This window comes from Pan paniscus, chromosome 19 (assembly GCF_029289425.2).
Source record: "Pan paniscus chromosome 19, NHGRI_mPanPan1-v2.0_pri, whole genome shotgun sequence".
Classification (NCBI taxonomy): domain Eukaryota; kingdom Metazoa; phylum Chordata; class Mammalia; order Primates; family Hominidae; genus Pan; species Pan paniscus.
The window spans coordinates 35,042,974-35,068,996 of record NC_073268.2 but is presented as its reverse complement, the minus strand read 5'-3'; the positions used below and the strand labels follow the sequence as shown (position 1 = coordinate 35,068,996).

The 26,023-nt window shown below is 43.6% G+C and overlaps 1 protein-coding gene across 5 annotated transcripts in view; it reads left to right on the top strand.

The window, feature by feature from the left end:
* TAOK1 (TAO kinase 1) overlaps nucleotides 1–26,023 on the top strand; it is a 164,518-nt gene continuing 138,495 nt past the window's right edge. The window contains exons 1-3 of one of the 5 annotated variants that reach the window (XM_055101576.2): nucleotides 49–709; nucleotides 7,905–8,000; nucleotides 13,366–13,487. The gene's annotated coding sequence lies outside the window, so the exon portion shown is untranslated. Of the gene's footprint in view, nucleotides 710–7,879; nucleotides 8,001–13,365; nucleotides 13,488–26,023 lie in introns of all 5 variants that reach the window. The other 4 variants (XM_063599160.1, XM_034942166.3, XM_055101577.2 and 1 more) reach the window with 4 other exon arrangements.

Genomic DNA, 26,023 nt, shown 5'->3' with positions numbered 1-26,023 from the left:
ATGACGGTCGGGAGGAGGGGAGTGGTGTCGGGTAAAGGGGGGGAAGCTGGGCAGCGGCCGGGCTCTGTGGCTTCAGGGCTCGGGGAGAGAGAGGGAGGGTGGCAAAGAGACTGAGTCGGTGCCGCCGCCTGCCTGAGGAGAGAGGAGGGGTCCCGCTTGCCCTGCGCCCTTCGCGGGCCGAAAGCACTAGGCACTCGCGAACATCTGAGGCCTCCCGGCCCCGGGGGACCCCGCCCCGCCGTCCGCCGGCCGGCCCGCGGCCTCTCTTCCCTTTGTGAGCGCCTCCTTACCAGGGGTGGTGTTGGTGGCGGAGGGCTGCGCGTGGGCCCGCCCGCCGAGGGGCCGCGGCGGGGGACCGAGAGGGCCTCGGCTGTGTGAGGACTAGAGGCGGCCGAGGCCCGGGCCGGTTCCCCCGAGGCGGCGACGGAGACGGCTCCCGGCACTTCCCCGCGCCATCTTAACTGAGCCCAAGCGCTGAGGGCGCCTCCTCGACCCCGGTCGTCCCCTCGCCCCCCCCCCCCCCCCCGCCGCCGCCGCCCCTTGTTGCAGAGCTTGGGCTGGGCGGCTTGCTGGGGCTCGGGGGTGGGGGGCGGCGATCTGTCGCCGGGCCCCCTCCTCCTCCTCACTCCTCACCCTCCAGGGTAGCGGCTACCGGAGCGCTGCAGGGGGCTGCGCCTGCCTGCTCCGCCCCAGACCTGTCGGCGAAAGGGTAAGGGCACCTCTGCTTTGGGAAAGGGGGATATAGAGGGGGGCGGGGAAATTCGGCCCACTCGGGCCTGTGTGTGGAAGAAGGGATGTGGGAGTGGGGTGGGGGAGGGAGAAAAGGAGGGTCTGTGATTCTGTGGGTGGGGTGAAGAAGCTGGTGAGCTGGGCGCCCTCCGGTTTTAAGGGGCGAGAGCAATTCCATTCCTTTTTCCTGAGGGTCACCGGAAGGGGTGGTGGAAGGGGGATGTTTCGAGGAAGGTGTGGCCCTCACAGGGAGACTGGGTTGATGTGCACCCCGGTTTAAAGGCGCGAGGTCCCTTTCCCCTCTGGTGCCTTTGCTCCTCTTCTCCTTTGTAGTGTCTGTGTATTCTTGGGAAGGGAGACTGCTCTGGGTGGCTTGCTGGGTGGATTCCACCCCCTAGCACAGGAAATCTATACCCCTCTTCTGTAGGGGCGATGGAAGCGTTTCTCTCCCCGTACCCTTCCCCCTTCCCCATCCTCTAGTCTACTGCAATGCTGCAGAAGTCCAAGGCAGTTTCTTCATACACAGACCCATGTATACACAGAAGGGAGGGGGAGCAGGAGAGGGAACTAATGGCGCTTCCCTTGAAAAGGTTACTCTTTTTCCTTTGGTTTTAAATCGACGACAGTATCGTTTTAATACTCTTCCCCTGAGATCTGTCCATGGGAAGTGTATCTGTTCTGGTGTTATTGTTGGGGGATATGGCCTCTCGAGAGGGACACCTCTCCTGTTAGAACAGTTTTGATGTCTCTCTTTTTGAGAGATGTCTGGATTGACATTTTTTTGTGAGCAGGTTGGATTTTAGTTAGTATTCAAATAAAATAATTTTGTACCTCCTCATCCTCATTTCCCTTTTCTTTTTCTATGACTTTTGTAGTTCATGAAGAATTATTGGCCGGGCGCGGTGGCTCACGCCTGTAATCCCAGCACTTTGGGAGGCCGAGGCGGGCGGATCACGAGGTCAGGAGATCGAGACCATCCTGGCTAACACGGTGAAACCCCGTCTCTGCTAAAAATACAAAAAATTAGCCGGGCATGGTGGCACGCGCCTGTAGTCCCAGCTACTCGGGAGGCTGAGGCAGGAGAATCGCTTGAACCCGGGAGGCGGAGGTTGCAGTGAGGCGAGATGGTGCCACTGCACTCCAACCTGGGCGACAGAGCGAGACTCCGTTTCAAAAAAAAAAATTATTAACAATTATTACATACAGACAGCCTGTCTGATGGGCATTTCTCCCTAAGCTGTGAATTTTTAGGGTTGATACTGTTGTGTATAATATTGAAATTGGATTTTTTTTAAATGGTAAGGTTACAAACCTTTCTGCAGCTGTTTCTTTGTTCTTATTAATCTGCCTAATTATTCTATGATCTATTTTCTGTAGTCAGTCATTTTTCACTTCTTTTGCTACCTGTCATGTTTGTCTGAAAGCAGATCATCTTATCTGGTTTACAGTAGTACTTGTTGGTTTTGTTCTTAGTTGAGTAGAAATAAATAAAAATTTAAACATTCTGGAAATGTGCTGCCAAGTGCTTTTTGTGACCAAAGAGTAGTTTTCAAGTCTCCATGTACTGATGATACATTTTTTTCAAGTGTTTAGTAAATACTGGTGATGTGATTTCAAAATATTCCACATATGACTATTAATAGAATTAATTTTTTCCCAAAGTGAAGAAGAAGACTAAAATGTGTACAGATAATGAGTTGTCTTTGGTGTATTTAGTGTTTTCAGCTCTACTTAGTGACTTATTTTTAAATACTTCAAATGCCATCTACATTTTATGTTGTCATTAAATGTTGTCCAATAGAGCTTTTTTGGTGTGTTTGTTGCATTTTGAAACCTGTTTTAAGATAGGGATTTAAAGGTGTTAGTAGTAGCGCTAGGCACTAACTTAGTTTCTGTCATTTTATATCATGATTTTGATGTAGGAGACATGGTATGTTAAATAAGTTTTATTATTTTTTTTCTCAGAAGATGGAATTCTCTGTGCTTTCTTTATTCCCTTTTAATGGTCATCTCAATTCATTGAAATAACACTATTCATTTGAGTATTTATTTCATGGGACAAAGCTGCATGTTGTTGATATGTAGAGTTTTCTCCATAATGGCGAATTATGCCAGGAAGTCTGATTCTCCGTATTATGGCTTGTTGTTGATAATTATTTCATATATACTAGCATGTGTTGATCGAAGCATACTGCTCAGTAAGGAGTGACTGCTTTTACCTTGGAAAGTTGTAGGCAGAGAGGATTTATCAATAGAGGCTACAAAACTTAAAGGATTTACATAGGGTGTAGGTTAACTATTTACTTGCTGTATTTCAGCATGCTATAACTAAGGACAACCGGAAAAAAAACAACTCTCTTTTTTCATAGCTGGTGGGAATGTTGCCTAAAAGTGGAAAAGTATGTTCATGATCAATTAGATAAATACATTATTAAGGAAAAATTGCCTGAGGGTTATTTCAGATGACCTCTGATGCCACTGTCAGAAAGAAAATGCTGAGAGCTGTTAGTCTGAGTTGATTCTAGATTAGTATGGCACTTCTTATGTTTCTAAATAGTTCATCTACAAAATGGCAGTGTACATCACTTCCTGTTCTTTCACAACTGGCTCTTTCACTGGATTCTCTTTTAATGACTTAATTTTTGGCATTCTGATATCTGATTTGTTAATTTGGTTATAATTCTCATGTTTTATAGGTGGAAGAATTTCTGAGAATCAGCTGGATTTAAAGGCTTTTAATAGTTTAAGATTATCTTGACAGTAACAAAACATTGCTTCCAAACTAAAGGATAGTATTGCAAACAAATTTAAACTCTGAGAGGTTTTAAAGAAGTACAGCAATGTACAGAATCAGAAGTATGAGGGCACTGAATAGAAAATAATTATCGTATTTTTTATAATGTCGATTTTGGGAGAAGTGAGGATATGGCAAGTAATTGAATGGGTGTTGATATAAAATAAACTTTCTGTATAACAAGGTGTATACATGATATTTGGGCCCATGTTACGATGCCATTTTAACAGTAAGAAAGCAACTCATTAGTTACAGGATACTAGAAAGACTGGATGCTCATAACTAACCATGAGTATGATTTATTTTAATAATTTGCCAGTTCTTTTTTTTTTTTTTTTTTTTTTTTTGAGACGGAGTCTTGCTCTGTCGCCCAGGCTGGAGTGCAGTGGCACGATCTCGGCTCACTGCAAGTTCCACCTCCCGGGTTTACGCCAGTCTCCTGCCTCAGCCTCCTGAGTAGCTGGGACTACAGGCGCCTGCCACCAAGCCCAGCTAATTTTTTGTATTTTTAGTAGAGACGGGGTTTCACTGTGTTAGCCAGGATGGTCTCGATCTCCTGACCTTGTGATCTGCCCGCCTCAGCCTCCCAAAGTGCTGGGATTACAGGCTTGAGCCACCGTGCCCGGCAAATTTGCCAGTTCTTAATAGACATGAATATTTAGTAAATCCAGAAGATATCTAGGGGTCAGTTGTTGGCATTGAAATTAGAGTTGAGATTAATCTGTCTTTCATGTCTTTCACCTGGAAATAAAGTCTGTGTTTTGCATTTGGCTTATTTGTATATTAAAATCACTTAATTTTTCATTTGTATCTCTGTTTTGTTTTCACTAGTCTCTGTTACTTATAACAATTAATTGCACTCATACTAATTTAATCTTTTAGAAATGAGGAGCATTTTTGGTACATATTAGTTGAGGGTTGCTATTTGGATGAGGATCATATGTGAACGAATCCCTTCAAAAAAGTGTTATTTCTGGGCTGGGCAAAGTGGCTCAGGCCTGTAATGCCAGCGCTTTGGGAGGCTGAGGTGGGAGGATTGCTTGAGGCCAGGAGTTCAAGAGCAGCCTGGGCAACATAGCATGACCCTGTCTCTACAAAAACAAATTTTTTTTTTAATTAGCATGGGCTAGGCATGGTGGTTTATGCCTATAATCCCAGCATGCTGGGGGCTGAGGCTGGAGGATCACTTGAGCCTAGGAGTTTGAGGCCAGCCTGGGCAACATAGTGAGACCCTGTCTCCAAAAAATAAAAAATGAAAATATTAGTGGGGCGTGATGGTGCGTGCTTGTTCCAACTACCTGGCGGGCTGAGGTGGGAGGATTGCTTGAGCCCAGAAGATGGAAGCTGCAGTGAGTTGTGATCATGCCACCGCATTCTAGCCTGGGTGACAGAGTGAGACTGTCTAAAAACAAAACAAAAGCCTGTGTGGTGGCTCAAGCCTGTAATTCCAGCACTTTGGGAGGCCAAGGTGGGCGGATCACCTGAGGTCAAGAGTTCGAAACCAGCCTGGCCAACAAAGAGAGACCCTGTCTCTACAAAAATAAAACAGATTAGCTAGGCATGGTGGTGGGTGCCTGTAACCCCAGCTACTGGGGAGGCTGAGGCAGGAGAATCACTTGAACCCAGGAGGTGGAGGTTACAGTGAGTTGAGATCACGCCACTGCCTGACAACCTGGGCGGCAGAACAAGACTCCATCTCAAAACAAAACAAAACAAAAAAGTGTTATTTCTCTAGTAAAGTTTTGCATAAAATTGAGATGTTCATTAAGCAGAGTACCAACATATGCTCACCTGCCTTTAGGTATGTGTACTTTTTTTTTTTTTTTTTTTTTTGAATTTGAGACAGGGTTTTTGCTGTGTCGCCCAGGTTGGAATGCAATAGCGTGATCACAGCGTATTGCAGCCTCAGCCTCCCGGGTTCAAGTGCTCCTCCCACATCAACCTCCCAAGTAGCTGGCACTACAGGTACATGCCACCACGTCTGGCTAATTTTTTTTTTTTTTTTTTTTTGTAGAGATGGGGTTTTGCCATGTTGCCCAGGCTGGTCTTGAACTCCTCAGCTCCAGCTATCTACCTGCCTTGGCCTCCCAAAGTGCTGAGATTACAGACATGAGCTACTGCACCCAGCCCGATTTCCGTACTTACTATTAACGGTTGGATTTTAAAAATTATTCTTCAGGTTTTCCTATTATAAAATATGAGAGGATACAACCTGTATTAGTTCATTCCATTCTTAAAGTATTTTAGTTTTTAGTAATAAAAATTGATGTTTAATTTCATTAAAGATGTCTCATACCTTCTAAAAATCTACATGAATTAAAAAGTTGTGTGGAGGGACTAGCAACAATTATTTTCAGTTGGGACGTTTCTGTCATCATTTGGTAACAGTTATTTCTGTATCAGTCTATTTGTGCCAGAAGCAGACTTTTTGTTCTAAAATACAGTCTAAGGCTATACCTTTTTGATGACAAAATTAAGTATCCTATAAAAGTTGGAAGAGTTTTTAAAATGTTAAGTACCTGGCATGTAAATAAAGTAAGTAAAAGTATAAATTATTAAGTGCCTTGCATAATAGATATACTGCAGCCTCCTAAAAATGCCAGTGACCGTTGTGCTGTAGGTTGTTATTTAAATATAATGGCACTTAATTACCATCTAATTTATCTTTAAAGCTGAGAAGGGGCTAATTTTTCCTTTTGATAAAATTATTTGATCAAATAGTTTTATGCAGGTTTAGAAGTAGATGAATTACTGTAACATTTAGAAAGACATTCAAAGTTTAGTTTCTGAGAAATATTATCAAATAATAGGATGGAACAAAACTTTCTGGTTTGCAGCTACCAATAATAAAATTGGCACTTACTATATATTAATGTTGGCTGGGCGTGGTGGCTCACGCCTGTAATCCTAGCACTTTGGGAGACCGAGGTGGGTAGATCACTTTAGGTCAGGAGTTCAAGACCAGCCTGGCCAATGTGGAGGAAACCCGTCTCTACTAAAAATACAAAAAATTAGCTGGGCGTGGTGGCGTGTGCCTGTAATCCCAGCTACTTGGGAGGCTGAGGCAGGAGAATCGCTGGAACTTGGGAGGTAGTGGTTGCAGTGAGCTGAGATTGTGCCACTGCACTCTAGCTGGGCAACAGAGTACAACTCTGTCTCAAAAAAAAAAAAAAAAAAGCCTGGGCATGGTGGCTCACGCCTGTAATCCCAGCACTTTGGGAGGCTGAGGCGGGTGGATCACCTGAGGTCAGGAGTTCCAGACGAGCCTGGCCAACGTGGTGAAACCCCGTCTCTACTAAAAATACAAAAATTAGCCGGGCGTGGTGGCACGTGTCTGTAGTCCCAGCTACTCGGGAGGCTGAGGCAGGAGAATCATTTGAACCTGGGAGGCAGTGGTTGCAGTGAGCCAAGATCGTGCCACTGCATTCCAGCCTGGGTGACAGAGTGAGACTCCATCTCAAGAAAATAATAAAAAAGTTAAAAAATGGCTGGGTGCCGTGGCTCACGCCTGTAATCTCAGCACTTTGGGAGGCCAAGCTGGGCAGAACACAAGGTCAGGAGTTCGAGACCAGCCTGGCCAGCATGGTGAAACCCCGTCTCTACTAAAAATACAAAAAATTAGCCGGGCATGGTGGCGCGCACCTGTAGTCTCAGCTACTCAGGAAGTTGAGGCAGGAGAGTTGCTTGAACTCAGCAGGCGGAGGTTGCAGTGAGCCGAGATCGTGCCATTGCACTCCAGCCTGGGCAACAGAGTGAGATTCCGTCCCCCCCCCAAAATATATATATACATGTATACATGTATACATGTATATTCATGTATGCATACATGTATATACATATATACACGTATATATACGTGTATGTATATACACGCATGTATACGTGTGTGTATATTCATGTATATATGTATATGTGTATATTCATGTATATATGTATATATGTATATACATGTATATATATGTGTATATATATGTATGTCACCATTTACTAGTGTAAATGTGTAACTTTTTCAGTTTTTGTTTTTTTGTTTTTTTGAGACGGGGTCTTGCTGTGTCACCCAGGTGGGAGTGCAGTGGCACAGTCATGGCCCATAGCAGCCTCTACCTTCAGGGCCCAAGCCGTGAGTAGCTGAGACTGCAGGCCTGTGCCACCATACTTGGCTTATTTTAAAGTTTTTTTCTAGAAATGGGGTGTCTATGTTGCCCAATCTGGTCTCAAACTCATGGGGGCTCAGCAGTCCTCCCTCCTCAGCATCCCAAAGAGCTAGGATTACAGGCATGAGCCACAGTACCAGGCCTGTGGTAACTTCTTTATTTAACTATTTATGCCTCACCTTTTCTTTTCTTTTTTTTTGAGACGGAATTTTGCTCTTGTTGCCCAGGCTGGAGTGCAATGGCATGATCTCGCTCACTGCAACCCCTGCCTCCCAGGTTCAAGCGATTCTCCTGCCTCAGCCTCCCAAGAGCTGGGATTACAGGTATGCGCCACCGTGCCCAGCTAATTTTTTGTATTTTTAGTAGAGACGGGGTTTCTCCATGTTGGTCAGGCTGGTCATGAACTCGTGACCTCAGGTGATCGCCTGCCTTGGCCTCCCAAAGTGTTGGGATTACAGATGTGAACCACTGTGCCAGGCTTCTTTTCTTTTCTTTTCTCTTTTCTTTTCTTTTTTAGAGATGGAGTTTTGCTCTTGTTGCCCAGGCTGGAGTGCAATGGCGTGATCTCGGCTAACTGCAACCTCAGCCTCCTGGGTTCAAGTGATTCTCCTGCCTCAGCCTCCCGGGTAGCCGGGATTACAGGCATGTGCCACCATGCCTGGCTAATGTTTTTGTTTTTTTAGTAGAGACAGGGTTTCACCATGTTGGCCAGGCTGGTCTTGAACTCCTGACCTCAGGTGATCCACCCACCTTGGCCTCCCAAAGTGCTGGGATTATAGGCGGTCATGAGCCACCACACCCTTTAATGTGAAGATAGTATATACTGGGTTGTTTAAATAGGATAATGCTTGCTAAGTACTCAACTTACTGCCTGATACATGCTAATACTCAATAAATTGTTGGCTATCACACACTAGCTGCCTAATATAAATGTTTATGAGTACATTGAGATAATTTTTTTTTTTTTTTTTTTGAGACAGGGTCTCACTCCTGTCAGCCAGACTGGAGTGCAGTGGCACGATCTCGGCTGCCTGCAGCCTTGACCTCCCAGGCTCAAGTGATCCACCCACCTTTGCCCTCCAAGTAGCTAGGACTACAGGCAAATGCCACTGCCTGGCTAATTTTTGTATTTTTTGTGGAGATGGGGTTTTGCCATGTTGCCTGGTCTGGTATCGAACTCCTGAGCTCAAGTGGTTCCACCTGCCTCAGCCTCCCAAAGTGCTGGGGAGAGTCTAATATTTAAGGATGAGTTGCATTATATAATTTTGATTTGATATTGGATTTATTTTTATTTATTTATTTTGAGACGGAGTCTCGCTCTGTTGCCCAGGATGGAGTGCAGTGGCACGATCTCGGCTCGCTGCAACCTCTGCCTGCCCTGTTCATGCCATTCTCCTGCCTCAGCCTCCCAAGTAGCTGGGACTACAGGCGCCCGCCACTATGCCTGGCTAAATTTTTGTATTTTTAGTAGAGACGGGGTTTCACCGTGTTGGCCAGGATGGTTTCGATCTCCTGACCTCGTGATCTGCCCGCCTTGGCCTCCCAAAGTGCTGGGATTACAGGCGTGAGCCACTGCGCCTGGCGATATTGGATTTATATATCTGGAGTCTGACATATATTTTTGAAAGAAATAGTTAGAATATCAAGGTAGCTTAGTAACTTTTTGCACCTATAATGGACTACTGTGTAGTACTTAATGGGAGTTTTTTTCTTTCTTTGGGATAGATTCTCGCTCTGTCACTCAGGTTGGAGTGCAGTGGTGAGATCAAAGTTCACTACAGCCTCAATCTTCTGGACTTAGCGATCCTCTCACCTCAGCCACCTCAGCAGCTAGGACTACAGGCGTGCACCACCACACCTGGCTAATTTTTTTTTATTTTTAGTACAGACGAGATCTCACTATGTTGCCCAGGTTGGTCTTGATCTTCTGAGTTTAAGTGATCCTTCTGCCTTGTTCTCCCAAAGTGGCGAGATTATACACAGGAGCCACTGTGCCCACCTCTGATGGGAGTTTTTAATTTATCACAGGTTTTCTTTTTCCTTTGCTGGATATAAAGCCTGTCTTAAGAAATGACATTTCAGGCCGGGCGTGGTGGCTCAGGCCTGTAATCTCAGCACTTTGGGAGGCCGAGGTGGGTGGATTGCTTGAGGTCAGGAGTTCAAGACCATCCTGGCCAAAGTGGTGAAACCCCGTCTCTACTAAAAACACAAAAATTAGCTGGGTGTGGTAGTGGGCACCTGTAATCCCAGCTACTTGGGAGGCTGAGGCAGGAGAATCACTTGAACCAGGCAGAGGTTGCAATGAGCCGAGATCACGCCATTGCACTCCAGCCTGGGAGACAAGAGCAAAACTCCGTCTCAAAAAAAAAAAAAAACAACAACAAATGACATTTCTTTTCCAGTACTTACTTTGTTTATTTAAGAAAAATTTGGTATCCCTCTTCTACCTCCTGGAGCTCTTTTTACCATCCCTGTCTTTGAAGGGATTCAGAGTACCCATGCTCTTCTACGCATTTTTATTTAGGTATCTTTTGTAGGTATGTCCTTACCTTGAAAGTGGCTTATGTTCCAAAATGTATTAATTCAACAAGCTTTAAGTGATTATTATGTGCCAGATAAGACAGTATTTCAGCCCTGGGAGAATTCCACCTTCTGAATAGTTTTCTCAAGCTAGATAATCATAGGAAAGCAAGGACTTTCCCATAATTTTTAGTTCCTCTAAGCCAGTGCTTTCAAACTTTAGTTTGTGATCCATTAATGGCTTGTAAATTCAATTTAGTGAGTCACAATAACAATTTTAAAAAGTAATGGGGAGTGTCAGTGTGGTGCATAAAGTAAGGGTAAACATTATTATGGGAAACTTTTGTTTGCCTCTTTTTTTTTTTTTTTTTTTTTGATGCCAGGGTCTTGTTCTGTTGCCCAGGCTGGAACGCAGTGGTGTGATCATAATTCACTGCAGTCTCCACCTCCTGGCTCAAGTGATCCTCCCACCTCAGCCTCCTGAGTAACTGCGACTACAGGTGTGCACCACCACACCCAGCTAATTTTTGAAAAAAATTTTTTGTGCAGACAGGGTCTTGCTATGTTGCCCAGGATGGTCTCAAATTCCTGATCTTAAGTGATCCTCTTGCCTTGGCCTCCCAAAGTGCTGGTATTACAGGTGTAAGCTATTGTGCTCAGCAGTTTGCCACATTTTTATATGTTCTGGGTACCCAGTTACACTGTTACAAAGACATACCTGAGACCAGGTAATTTATAAAGAAAATAGGTTTAATGTGCTCACGGTTCTGTGGGCTATACAGGCATCTGCATCTGGGGAGGCTTCAGAAAACTTACAATCATAGCGGAAGTGGAAGTGGGCATATTTTCCCATGGTTGGCAGGAGAGACAGAGGGAGAGTGTGCATGTGTGTGGACACCCAAGCGAGTGAAGGGGGAAGTGCTACAAACTTTCCACTTTCCGACAACGGTAGCTCTTGAGAACTCACTATCAACTAGAACAGCAAGGGGGAAATCCACCCCAATGATCCAATCATTTCCACCAGGTCCCTCCCCCAATTTTGGAGATTACAATTTAACATGAGATTTGGGTAGGGACACAGAGCCAAACCATATCACTTTCTTTTTCTTCTCTTTTTTTTTGAGACAGGGTTTTACTCTCTTGGGAGGCTGGAGTGCAGTGGGGTGATCATGGCTTGCTGAAACCTCTGCCTCTTGGGCTCAAGCAATCCTCCCACCTCAGCCTCCTGAGTAGCTGTGCCACCACGCCTGGCTAATTTTTGTACTTTTTGTTCTTTTTGTTTGAGACGGGGTTTCGCCATGTTGGCCAGGCTGGTCTTGACTCCTGGCCTCAGGTGATCTGCCCACCTTGGCCTCCCAAAGTGCTAGAATTATAAGCGTGAGCCACTGTGCCTGAACTAAAATTTCTTTTTTTACCTCATCCCTTTTACTTCTAATCTTCTGTCTCTGAAGTATGCTTGTTTTAGTTTGCTTTTTCCTTTTTCTTTCAACAACTCTCCTTCAATCTCTACTGATTCATCTGTAGTCTATTTAGTCGTTATATTGGGTATATTTACCTTTCTAGGTTTCAAAGCTTAGGAGATAGCAAGGACTTTGCCTAAAAGATCCTGAGCAGGGTACCAGTAGTTTTGGATAATCATGGTAACTTCTGAGGTTTTTGTATTAAGGAACGTGTTATCAGATATCTAATGTCACACACTATGTGTGAGTGCAGTTTCTCATGAATTGCAGAATTTTAAAAAAAGAAGACTTTTTATTTAATTTTTTTAAGACGGTCTCAGTCCCCTTCCCTATGCTAGAGTCCAGTGGCACACAATGATGGCTCACTGTGCCTCTACTTCCCGGGCTCAGGTGATCCTTTCACCTCAGCCTACCAAGTAGCTGAGACTACAGTCATGCGCCACCATACCTGACTAATTCTTTTGTATTTTTTGTAGAGATTAGGTTTTGTCACATTGCCCAAGCTGGTCTCGAACTCCTGGGCTCAAGCAATCTGCCTGCCTCAGCCTCCGAAAGTGCTGGGATTACAGGTGTGAGCCACCATGCCTGGTTGAAAACTTTTTATTTGGAGGATATTAAGAAAATATCTTTTATTTTTATTTTATTTGGGGACATATATAGATTTAATTTAATTGAAATACATCTGTTCATAAAATTATTATGTGACTAATTAAGTATATTAAGTATATTTTAAAAATGCCAGGCCAGAAGTGATGGGTCATGTCTGTAATCCTAGCACTTTGGGAGGCCGAGGTGGGTGGATCACTTGAGGTCAGGAGTTCAAAACCAGCCTGGCCAACATGCTGAAACCCTGTCTCTACTAAAAATACAAAAAAATTAGGCCCGGCGCGGTGGCTTACGCCTGTAAGCCCAGCACTTTGGGAGGCCGAGGTGGGCAGATCACAAGGTCAAGAGATCAAGACAGAGCAAAACTTAGTCTCAAAAAAAAAAAACAAAACAAAATTAGCCGTGCATGGTGGCGGGCACCTGCAATCCCAGCTACTAGGGAGCCTGAGGCAGGAGAATTGCTTCAACCTGGGAGGTGGAGGTTGCAGTGAGCCAAGATTGTGCCATTGCACTCCAGCCTGGGTGACAGGGCAAGATTCTGTCTCAAAAAAAAAAAAAAAAATCAGTGTGCTGCAATGTGTTACATCTAACCATAATATTTATGTTTTAGTTGATGTTTTTAATTCACTCATGGTAGTAGTTACAAACCTCTAGTTTGTATTTTGGATTGATTTGTTACAATTTATTCCCATTGAGGCTGAGAAAGAGGTTTCAGAAAAGGTTGATGAACAGCATTACTAAACAAGGTCAAGGTTTTTCCGTTTTTAGACTTGGGGAATTTAGGGTTACTGAAAATTGGAAAAGCTTTGTCTTTTTGCCAAAACCATCCATATCCTTGATTGTACTTGATAAGGAAACTTTGCTCTTCCTTGTTGTACAGAAACTTTGTATAGTATATGTTGTTTTATTTAATACATAGTATTTAAGTAATCTCCTGCTGCATAAATGGTAGATGATGATGATGTTTTATAGGGCTCATTACTTGATAGGAGTATGGTATTTCAGTTGGTTTTATTTACTGGAATTAGAGTTTTGAGTCCCAGAGGGGCAATATAATGTGCTCACTTTCAGATTCTTTTTTGTTTTTTGTGTTTCTTTTCAGACAGGGTCTTGCTCTGTCACCCAGGCTGGAGTGTAGTGGCACAATCACAGCTCACTGCAGCCCTGACCTCTTACACCGAAGCAGTCCTCATACGTCAGCCTCCTAAAGTGCTGGGATTACAGGTGTGAGCCACCATGCCTGGCCTAGATTCTTTATTTTGACATGTCGTTATTAGTGATAATGATTTTTTAATTCTCTAGAAAAGTACAAATAATTTGAAAATGGAGTAATTAAAAGATCATTTTATCTTCAGCTTAGGTAGTGAAAAAGTATTTTTGTGTTTTATGTGTGAATGTCTAGTTCTATAAAATAATGCCATTAATCTTTAATCAAGAATACAAAAGTTGGCTGGGCATGTAAAAAATAAAACAGTGTTGAGATATGAAATATTTCTGTGTGTGTGTGTGGGGGGGATTTTGTTTTGTTTTGTTTTGTTTTTGAGACAGGGTCTTACTCTTTTAAGAACCTGTTGTAGGACTCCAGACTGGAGTGCAGTGGTAGGATCACAGCTCACTGCAGTCTTGACCTCCTGGGCTCAAGTGATCCTCCTGCCTCAGCCCCACAAGTAGCTAGGACTACAGCCCTGTGCTACCACACCCAGCGAATTTTTTGTATTTTTAGTAGAGACGGCTTCACCGTGTTGCCCAGGCTGGTCTTGGATTGCTGGACTCAAGTGATCCACCCAGCTCAGTCTCCCAAGGTGCCAGGATTACAGGCATGAGCCACCACACCTGGCCTGAAATATTTGCTAAAATAAGTAAAATAACTATGATATAAAAACTTTTGGCTAGGCATGATATCTTCCGCCTGTAATCCCAGCACTTTGGGAGACTGAGACAAGGGGATCGCTTGAGCCCAGGAACTCAAGACCAGCCTGGCAACATAGTAAGGCCTCATCTCTACTAAAAATAAAAAATTAGCCAAGTACGGTGGCATGTGCCTGTGGTCCCAGCTACTCAGGAGGCTGAGGCAGGAGGATTGCTGGAACCTAGGAGGATGGAGTTGCAGTGAGCCATGGTTGTGCTACTGCATTCCAGCTTGGGCAACAGTGAGACCCTGTGTCTAAATAAATAGGTAAGTAAAAACTGTTTAATTTTTTGACAATATGTTAAAATACACTACCATTCTGTATTTTAACATAAATTTTATTAGATTCAAGTTAGGTGGAATGATAGCCAAGATTTTAGTATCCATTATTTTACTCTATTTTATTCAAATGGCACTATGATATGAGTTCAAAAAATTTTTGAAACAGTGTCCTTTGTTTTGAGATGGAGTTTCGCTCTTGTTGCCCAGGCTGGAGCGCAATGGCATGATCTCGGCTCACCGCAACCTCCACCTCCCAGGTTCAAGTGATTCTCCTGCCTCAGCCTCCCAAGTAGCTGAGATTACAGGCATGTGCCACCAGGCCCGGCTTATTTTTGTATATATATATTTATAGTAGAGATGGGGTTTCACCATGTTGGTCAGGCTAGTCTCAAACTCGTGACCTCAGGTGATACACCCGCCTTGGCCTCCCAGAGTGCTGGGATTACAGGCGTGAGCCACCTTGCCCTGCTGAAACAGTGTCCTTTTAAAAATCCTTTCAGAGCACAGTCATTAAGCCAGTTGGTTTACTCATGCTGCAGTAAATTTGGAAATAAATTTCAGTGTAATACTCTTTTGAGATATTCACATAGTTATAATTTGTAATTTGTTGGTATGTACTATGAAAACACCAAGTCAAGATAGTGATTGATGGAATTTGCTTTTAAAGACCACAAGTTTAGGCCAGGAGTGGTGGCTCATGCCTGTAATCCCAGCATTATGGGAGGCCGAGGTGGGCGGATCACCTGAGGTCAGGAGTTTGAGACCAGCCTGGCCAGTATGGTGAAACCCCGTCTCTACTAAAAATGCAAAAATTAGCTGGGTGTGGTGGCTCTCGCCTGTAATCCCAGCTACTCGGGAGGCGGAGGTAGGAGAATTGCTTGAACCTGGGAGGCGGAGTTTGCAGTGAGCCAACATCGAACCTCTCTACTCCAGCCTGTGAGACAGAGTGAGACTCCATCTCAGAAAAAAAAAGACAACCAGTTTAGCCAGTAAGTTATGTAGCTTTCATATCAAAGTAAGATTCAGCAATGACATACGTATTTCTTATATTTTTTGAGTGTAGCATTCTAGGCAGTGTGGTTATTAAAATAGGTTCAGTAATGACACATCTGTATTTATTAATACATTTTTTTGGTGTGTTATTTTGTAGATACTGTGCCAGTATACAGAAATGAGTAAGACTTGATCCCTCCCATTTTGTAGTTTAGTAGGGATACAGGCTTGCAAGTAAATACATACAATAGTGTAGTGCAGGGTTTCCCAATCGTGGTAGTATTGACATTTTGGGTAGGATAATTCATTGTTGTGGGGATCTGTGCTATGCATTATAGGATATTTTGCAGCATCACTGGCTTTTACCCATTAGATGCCAGTAGCGTCACCCCTGGTTGTGATGATCAAAAAATGTTTCAGGTATTACCAAATGTCCCCTAGGGAGCAAAATCACCTGATTGAGAACCATTTATTTAACTGTTATACAGGTAGAGTTAAGGGGTGTTTAGGAGTAGTGACTCCTGAGGGAGTGAGATTTTATATGGGTCTTGAAAAAAAAATAAAAGTACAAAGGGTATTATATACCTGAGAGCATGAATGATCAATATTGAAGAGGGTGATTACTGATCATATGTGGCTATAGGTTATTTATGTGATTTGGGATGGGTATTTGGTAAAATGAAGCTGAAAAGGTACTTTTGGGCCATATCTTTTTTCTTTTCTTTTTTCTTTTTTGAGACTGGATCTCACTGTTTTGCCCAGACTGGAGTGCAGTGGCACAATCACGGCTCACTGTAGCCTTGCTTGACCTCCCTGGCCCAAGCAGTCCTCCCACCTCAGGTTCCCAAGTAGCTGAGACCACAGGAGTGCACTACCCACCCCCCCAACTAAGCAGCTGGGAGACTGCTGGCGTACACCACCATGGCCAGCTAATTTTTGTAGTGACAGGGTTTCTCCATGTTGCCTAGGCTGGTCTTGAACTCCCGGGCTAAAGTGATCCTCACACCTCGGCCTCCCAAAGTACTGGCATTACAGGTGTGAGCTACCATGCTTAGCCATTTTTCTTTTTTTAAAACTGTTTGAGGTATAATTAATGCAGCAAAGTGCATAAATATGAAGTGTAAGCCTGTTGAATTTTTACAGATGTATATGTTCATGTAACCATCACAAAGAACAAGATAGAGAACATTCCTAGTACCTCTTACAGTTCTTTCTTTTTTTAGATACAGGGTCTTGCTCTTTTGCCCAGGCAGGAGGGTAGTGGTGCCATCATAGCTCACTTCAGTCTTGAACTCCTGGGCTCAAGTGATCTTCCCATCTTAGCCTCCTGAGGAACTAGGACTGACTATAGGCACATATAGGAATGGGGACTTGCTGTGTTGTGTAGGCTGGTCTTGAACTCCTGGCCTTAAGCCACTCTCCTGCTTTGGCCTCCCAAAGTGCTGGGATTACAGGCATGAGACACCATGTCTGACTGTCTTCCTTCTTAAAATTTGTATTTTACTGGTTGTTCTTTCTTACTGCTTTTAACAGTAGGTGTCTCTCAACACAATGCTCTTCTCTGTCTCCCTCTCTTCCTGCTGCCTCCCTAACTCCATCCTTTATACCCAATTGCCTGACGGAGATAATCTTTTTTTATTTTTATATTTTTTTGAGACAGAGTCTCACTCTGTCACCCAGGCTGGAGTGCAGGGGCACAATCATGGCTCACTGCAACCTTGACCTCCCCAAGTTCAGGTGATCCTCCCCCCTCAGCCTCCCTAGTACCTGGGACTACAGGTGCCCACCATTACACCTGGCTAATTTTTGTATTTTTTGTAGAGATGGGGTTTCGTCATGTTCCCCAGGCTGGTCTCGAACTCCTGGGCTCAAGCAATCCGCCTGCCTTGGCCTCCCAAAGTGCTGGGATTACAGGCATGAGCCACAATGCCCAACCGAGGTATCTTACTCTTTTTGAAGACACGTTGAGGTGAACATATCTAAATTGAACTCATCTTCTTAATCTTTTGCAAAAGTTTCTCCTTATTTACCTACCTATTTCAATGTTAATAACATGTTTTGTTTAGTTTTGTTTCTGAGGCAGAGTCTGGCTCTGTCACCCAGGCTGCTGGAGTGCAGTGGCATGCGCTGCAGCCTCGAACTCTTGGGCTTAAGTGATCCTCTTGCCTCAGCCTCCCAAATAGCTGGAACTGCAGGAGCATGCTGCCATTCATTCCTGACCAATGTTTTGATTTTTTGTAGAGATTTTCTAGATACTGTGCCAGGATACAGAAATGAGTCAGACTTGATCCTTCCCTAGCCTTGCCATATTGCCTAGGCTGGTCTCAAACTCCTGAGCTCAAGTGATACTCCTGCCTCAGCCTCCCAAAGTGGTGGTATTACAGGTGTGTGCCACTGCACCTGGCCATAAGGTTTTTTTTTTTTTTTTTTGAGACACAGGATCTTGCTGTGTCCCCCAGGGCTGGAGTGCAGTGGCGCAATCTCAGCTCACCCCAGCGTCTGCCTCCGGGGCTCAAGCTATCCTCTCACCTCAGCCTCCCAAGTAGATGGGACTACAGGAGTGTGCCACCACACCTGGCTAATTTTTTAGAGATGGGGTTTCGCCATGTTGCCGAGGCAGGTCTCAAACTCCTGACCTCGAGTGATCCGCCTGCTTTGGCCTCCCAAACTGTGGAGATTACAGGCATGAGCCACTGCACCTGGCCCGTAACGTTTTTTCAATCAATTTTACCAAGCTTTAATTTATTTGCAATAATTTCACAAATTTTTAATGTACAGATCAGTGGCTGTAACAATCACTTTAATAATAGAGTAATTTTTACTTCCCCCCAAAATTTCCTAGGCCCCTTTGCAGTCTCTTTTCAGTCTTATTCCTGTGCAGCCGCTGATGTGATTTCTTTCTTTTTTTTTTATTTTTTTGGAGATGGAGTCTCACTGTGTCACCTAGGCTGGAGTGCAGTGGCACAGTCTTCGCTCACTGGAACCTCCGCCTCCTGGGTTCAAGCAATTCTCCTGCCTCAGCCTCCCAAGTAGCTGGGATTACAGGTGCGTGCCACCACGCCTGGCTAATTTTTTGTATTTTAGTAGAGACGGGGTTTCACTGTATTGCCCAGGCTGGTCTCGAACTCCTGAACTCAGGCAGTCCACCCGCCTCAGCCTCCCAAGATGCTGGGATTACAGGCATGAGCCATCACACCAGGCCTCTGATGTGATTTCTATTGCTGTATATGAGATTAGTCTTTTCTAGAGTTTCATAGAAATGGAATTATACAGTATGAAATTTTGTGTTTGGCTTCTTTCTCTTGGCATAATAGCTGTGATATTTATCTATGTTGCGTGTTTCATTAGTTCATTTCTTTTTATTGCTTAGTAATCGTCCAGTGTTTGGATATATCACTGTTTGTTTATGTTCACCTGTTGATTGATAATTGAATTATTTCCAGTTTTTGGCTATTATGAATAAGATTGCTAGCAATATTTGTATATAAGCCTTTTTATGGATATATATATATATATATATATATATATATATATTTTTTTTTTTTTTTTTTTTTGAGATGGAGTCTCACTCTGTTGCCCAGGCTGGAGTGCAGTGGTGAAATCTTGGCTCACTGCAAGCTCCGCCTCCCAGGTTCATGCCATTCTCCTGCCTCAGCCTCTCGAGTAGCTGGGACTACAGGTGTCCGCACCATGTCTGGCTAATTTTTTGTATTTTTAGCAGAAATGGGGTTTCACTATGTTAGCCAGGCTGGTCTTGAACCCCTGACCTCAGGTGATCCGCCCGCCTCGGCCTCCCAAAGTGCTGGGATTACAGGCGCGAGCCACCACACCTGGCCTATATGTATAGATCTTAGAATAGTACCTGGCATATTGTGTTACATAAGTGTTAGCTAGGTTTTTTGTTTTTTGTTTTTTGTTTTTTTTTTGAGATGGAGTCTTGCTCTGCCGCCCAGGCTGGAGTGCAGTGGTGTGATCTCGGCTCACTGCTGCAACCTCTGCCTCCTGGGTTCAAGCGATTCTCCTGCCTCAGCTTCCCAAGTAGCTAGAATTACAGGCGCCCACCACCATGCCTGGCTAATGTATTTTTTTTTAGTAGAGACGGGGTTTCACCATGTTGGCCAGACTGGTCTTGAACTCCTGACCTCAGGTGATCCACCCGCCTTGGCCTCCCCAAGTGCTGTGATTACAGGTGTGAGCCACTGCGCTCGGCCAGCTAGTACTATTATCTTAATTCTACTTTACTTAAAAGGCTGTCTTTTTCTCTCCCATTTCAGTTCCCCTTACATATTGGTATAAGACTTATCTCCTTATGTAATATCTGATTTTTTACTTCTACAAACCTACAAAAGTACTTTCTTTTTACTGTTTTTTTGAGACAGAGTCTCACTCTGTTGTCCAGGCTGGAGTGCAATGGTAGGATCTCAGCTTACTGCAACCTCTGCCTCCCACGTTCAAGCAATTCTCCTGCCTCAGCCTCCCAAGTAGCTGGAACTACAGGCACACACCGCCATGCCTGGCTAATTTTTTTTTTTTTTTTGGTAGTGATGGTGTTTCACCGTGTTGGTCAAGCTGGTCTCAAACTCCTGACCTCAAGTAATCCACCTGCCTCTGCCACCCAAAGTGCTGGGATTACAGGCGAGAGCCACTGTGCCTGGCCTACAGAAGTACTTTCTATATCATAATCTGGCAACCATTTGTGTGTATTTTTTTCAGTTGTGATGTACAAACAATAAAGTGCTTAAGTGATTTTTTTTTTAACCAATGTATCTACTAAGATTAAGTTATGGAAAGTTTCCAGCATTCTTGAAGGCTCCCTCGTGTCCCTTCTCCCTTAATAACCAATCCTCCATATCTGTTCTGACTCTTTACCATAAATAATTTTTGCATGTAATTGTTTTTATTGTTTTTTAAGATTATCTTTGATTGACCCCTCCATATCTATGCAGCTTGCTTTTCCTTCCTTCCTTCCTTCCTCTCTCTCTCTCTCTTTCTCTCTCTCTTTCTTTTTTTGAAACAGGATCTCACTCTGTCACCCAGGCTGGAGTGCTGTTGTGCGATCTCAGCTCACTGCAACCTCCATCTCCCAGGTTCAAGCGATTCTCCTGCCTCGGCCTCCCGAGTAGCTGGGACTACAGGCATGCGCCACCATGCCTGGCTAATTTTTGTATTTTTAGTAAAGACGGGGTTTCACCATGTTGACCAGGTTGGTCTCGAACTCCTGACCTCAAGTGATCCGCCTGCCTCGGCCTGCCAAAGTGGTGGGATTACAGGTGTGAGCCCCCACGCCCAGCCGATACAGCCTATTTCTGATTACTGCCCAGCACACTTTGCCTATGTTTATGATGTCTCTTTTAGTGCCCTTTTGGTCTCATCTCTTCTTTTTCTCTGTCCATTCAAGTCCTCTTCCATTCAAGTCCTCTTCCATGAAGTTGTCCCCAACTGCTTCAGCTTATACTGTCCTTGTTCTTCTCTAAGTTCTTTTTGGCTCATTTATCAGTGTCCCAGTTTAGTACTTAATGAGATATTTTCCTTTTTTTGTAAGTACTTAATTGTCTTAGCTTTTACTAGGACTATGGTTATTTTGTGTCCCTCCCATTTAATGCCTAGCATAGGACATACAGTACTAATTGTTGAATAGAATCTAATTGAATTTTTAAAGTTTAAGTTCTTTAAGTGTTGGATAGCAGCTAGCAGTTATAATAGAGAATTTGGCAGTGAACTAGGGCAACTATTTATACAACGAAAGTAAAAAGCACAGCATAGCTTCATGAACCCGTGTAAATGTTGATGCTATTCCACTGTATTAGACCGTAGTAGAATCAGAAATGCTGAACCCATGGGAATTGCTTGTGTGAGTCTTGCACAGGAATTGCACAGTAGGTCTTTGAACTTTCTGAGGTTGTGTACAAATTTGGTATGAATATGCACATGTGCATTTTTCTAGGGTAAGAATTCATACCTTAATTGGGTCTTCAAAAGTATCTGTGGCTAAAAACATTAAGATCCTGTGGTCTAGCAAAAAATGTCATTTTACGGATGAGACAACTGAGACTCAGAATTAAGACACAAGGGGAATGGCTTACTCATAATCATTGTTATACATAATGGTGATCCTGAGTCAACAGGAAATATTAATTAGGTTCGATGTGGTCTGCCTTATAAAAAGGGAAATAAGACTCCATAGAAGTGTCTAAATACAGTTAGGAAATATTTCCATCCCAAATAGCTAAACTTAAAAAAATTGAGGTGAAATTCACATAACATAAAATTAATCATTTTAGGCCGGGTATGGTGTGGCTCATGCCTGTAAGCCCAGCACTTTGGGAGGCTGAGACCGGTGGATTGTTTGAGCTCAGGAGTTCAGACCAGCTTGGGCAACATGGCAATATCCTGTCTCTACAAAAAGTACAAAAATTAGCTGGGCATGGTGGCATGTGTCTGTAGTCCCAGCTGCTTGGGAAGCAGAGGTGGGAGGATCACTTGAGTCCGGGAGGCGGAGGTTGTAGTGAGCGGAGATCACGCCACTGCACTCCAGCCTGGGTGACAGAGTGAGACCCTGTCTCAAAAAACAAAAACAACAACAAAAATAACCATTTTAAAGTAAACAGTTCAGTGGCATTTAGTACATTCACAGTGTTGTATAGCTACCGTATGTATGTTCCAAAGCATTTTCCTTAACCCTCAAGCAAACCATGCACCCATTTATTATAGCAGTTGCTCGCTATTTTCCTCTCTTCCGTCTCTGATAATCACCAGTCTTTGTTCTATGTCTATGGATTTGCCTATTCTGGATACTTGATAAAAAAGGAATCGTACAATATTTGACCTTTTGTTTCTGGCTTCTTTTTTTTTTTTTTGAGATGGAGTTGCTCTATCGCCCAGGCTGGAGTGCAGTGGCATGATCTTGGCTCACTGCAAACTCTGCCTCCGGGGTTCACACCATTCTCCTGCCTCAGCCTCCCTAGTAGCTGGTCCTATAGGCGCCTGCCACAAAGCCCGGCTAATTTTTTTGTATTTTTAGTAGAGACGGGGTTTCACTGTGTTAGCCAGGATGGTCTGAATCTCCTGACCTCGTGATCCGCCTGCCTCAGCCTCCCAAAGTGCTGGGATTACAGGCGTGAGCCACCACGCCCGGCCTGTTTCTAGCTTCTTTTACTTAGCATAGTGTTTTTGGAGCTTCATCCATGGTGGAGCATGTATCAGTACTTCATTATTATTTGATACGGAGTCTTGCTCGGTCGCCCAGGCTGGAGTGCAAGTGGCATGATCCCAGCCCACTGCAACCTCCACCTCCTGGGTTCAAATGATTCTCCTGCCTCAGCCTCCTGAGTAGCTGGGATTACAGGCACACGCCACTGTGCCTGGCTAATTTTTGTATTTTTAGTAGAAATGGGGTTTCACCATGTTGGCCGGGCTGGTCTTGAACTCCTGACCTCAAGTGATCCACCCGCCTTGGCCTCCCAAAGTGCTGGGATTACAGGCGTGAACCACTGTGTCCAGCCCAATACTTTATTTATTTATTTATTTATTTGAGATGGAGTCTCACTCTGTCACCAAGGCTGGAGTGTGGTGGCACAATCTCGGCTCATTGCAACCTCCGCCTCCCGGGTTCAAGCGATTCTCCTGCCTCAGCCTCCTAAGTAGTTGGGACTACAAGCACGCACCACCATGCCCAGCTATTATTTTTGTATTTTTAGTAGAGACGGGGTTTCACCATGACGGCCAAGCTGGTTTTGAACTTCTGACCTCAAGTGATCCGCCCGCCTTGGCCTCCCAAAGTGCTAGGATTACAGGCGTGAGCCACCGCACCCTGCCTACTTTATTTTTGTTTATGGCTGAATAATATTCCATTATATTTATGTACCACAGTTTGTTTTCCCATTCATTTGTCGATGGACATGTGAGCCGTTTTATACCTTTTTTTTGCTCGGAGGTGGAGGAACGGAATTTCGCTCTGTCGCCCAGGTTGGAGTGCAGTGGCGCAATCTTGACCTAGGCTCACTGCAACCTCCGCCTCCCAGGTTCAAGCGATTCTCCTGCCTCAGCCTCCCAAATAGCTGGGATTACAGGTGCGTGCTACCACACCAAGATAATTTTGATATTTTTAGTAGAGACGGGGTTTCGTCATGTTCCCTGGGCTGGTCTGAACTCCTGAGCTCAAGCGATCCACCTGCCTCAGGCTCCAGAGTGCTGGGATTACAGGCGGTGAGCCACTGCGCCCAGCTGTTTTATACTTTTTGGCTACTAGGAATAGTGCTAATGTGAACATATTTGTACATTAATATGTACTGTTTTCAGTTCTTTTGGATGTATACCTAGAAGTGAAATTGCTGGGTCACATGATAATTATGTGTTTAACTTTTTAAGGAAACGGCCACCTATTTTCCATAGTTGCTGAACCATTTTACATTACCACCAAAAATATATGAAGGTTCCAGTTTCTCCACATCCTCTCCAACAATTATTTCCCGTTAAAAAAATTTTATAGCCATCCTTGAGTGTGAAATGGTACTTCTTTGTAGTTTTGATTTGCATTTCCCTGGTGACTAATGATGTTGAGCATCTTTTCGTGCACTCATTAGCCATTTGTTTATCTTCTATGGAAAAATATAAAATAAACTTCTAATTCTCAAAGAGGTCTGCTTCAGTTAGCAAGAAAAGTCTTTGAAGATGTAAAGTATTTGGTGTTTCTATATAATTAAGTGCCAAACTGGTACAAATATAAAATACTGTGGTAATTAAAAAGAGAAGATATGGTGAAACTGGTTTAAATTTTGAAAGCAAGTGTTTAAGAACCCGTCTATTATTATGTACAGTTATAAACTGTAATGCAGATAAATTGATTGGAGGTTTTTCTTGCTTCAAATATTCGCATGTTGCCCTTTGACTTGGCATTGAAAGATGTCTATTCAATTTTCTGCATTAAAAAAGAACAGTTTTGCCGGGGCGTGGTGGCTCATGCCTGTAATCCTAGCACTTTGGGAGGCTGAGGCAGGCGGATCACCTGAGGTCAGGAGTTCGAGACCAGCCTGGCCAACATGACGAAACCCCATCTCTACTAAAAATAGAAAAAATTAGCCGGGCATGGTGGCGGGCACCTGTAATCCAAGCTACTGGGGAGGCTGAGGCAGGAGAATCGCTGGAACCCAGGAGACAGAGGTTGCAGTGAGCTGAGATTGCGCCACTGCACTCCAGTCTGAGTGACACAGTGAGACTCCGTTTCAAAAAATAAAAAAGATTATGTATAGGGATTTTATTGCAACATTATTTATTTTTATTTTTATTGGATAGATTTAGAAGTCTGATACTTTTTTTGCTCTTCTTCATTTCAACGCATAGAGAGAAATAGTCACATGGAAGATTCACAGTACCCATTAGATTTAATGGGAAAAAAAGCTAGTCTTAAGACTTCTCAAAGAGAAGTCTTAGAGAAATTAATTGGATCATCGGAAAAGGGGCAGTTATACATTGGAAATGTATACAACAAATTAAATATTACATTATTTAATTAAATATTACATTAATTAAATAATACAACAAATTAAATAGAACACATTGAGTGGCTTCTTTCCTTATTGCAAGCCGAAACCATGTATTTGCCATCTTTTAGGCTTGTTTAATTTTAAAACTTTGCTGAGTAAAATATTTTTAAGTAAAACTTGAGATTTTAGTTTTCCTCCTTGGAATTGTATTCAGTGTCATGTTTGATACTACCGTAGAGAGGCAAAATTTGAACTCATTAATTTTCTAAAAGGGGTTATCATCTTCAGGGCAGGGTTATCTTTTATTCTTTTATATCTTTTAGTTTATTTAATAAATATTTGTTAAATGCAATTAGAATCAAGTTTTTATCATATTTTCCCATCCCACTTCATTGTTTCTCAACCCAGCATCAAGGACAGTGCCGGGGATATGGTAAAGGTCTGGTAAATATTGAATGAATTATCCTTATTTTAGTTTACCAGTTTTTTTGTTGTTGTTGTTGTTGTTTTGAGATGGAGTCTCACTCTGTCGTCCAGGCGGGAGTGCAGTAGCACTTTCTCGGCTCACTGCAACCTCCACCTCCTGGGTTCAAGCAATTCTGCCTGCCTCAGCCTCCTGAGTAGCTGGGATTACAGGCGTCTGCTACCATGCCTGGCTAATTTATGTATTTTTTATTAGTGAGGGGTTTTGCCATGTTGGCCAGCCTGGTCTTAAACTGCTGATCTCAGGTGATCCACCTGCCTTGGCCTCCCTAAGTGCTGGGATTACAGGCGTGAGCCACCGCGCCCAGCCCCTTCCCTCCATTTTTAAGTTGGGTTATTTGTTTTCTTATTGTTTAGTTTTTAATTCCTTATGTATTCAGGATAAGCCCTTATTAGATGTAGGTTTTGCAGATGCGTTTTTTTCGTTCAGGGCTTTTTGTTTCTTTCCACAAAAGTTTATTCTTAAATGTACAACAGGCTCCATTACAACACTTCAGTCCAGCTATAGGTGGCAAAAGATGTTATAGTAGGGAATGAAATCAAGGGTCACCATTGCCTCAGGCCCATGGAACAGCTTACTTTTTGCCAGATTTCTTAATTCCACCTGTGGC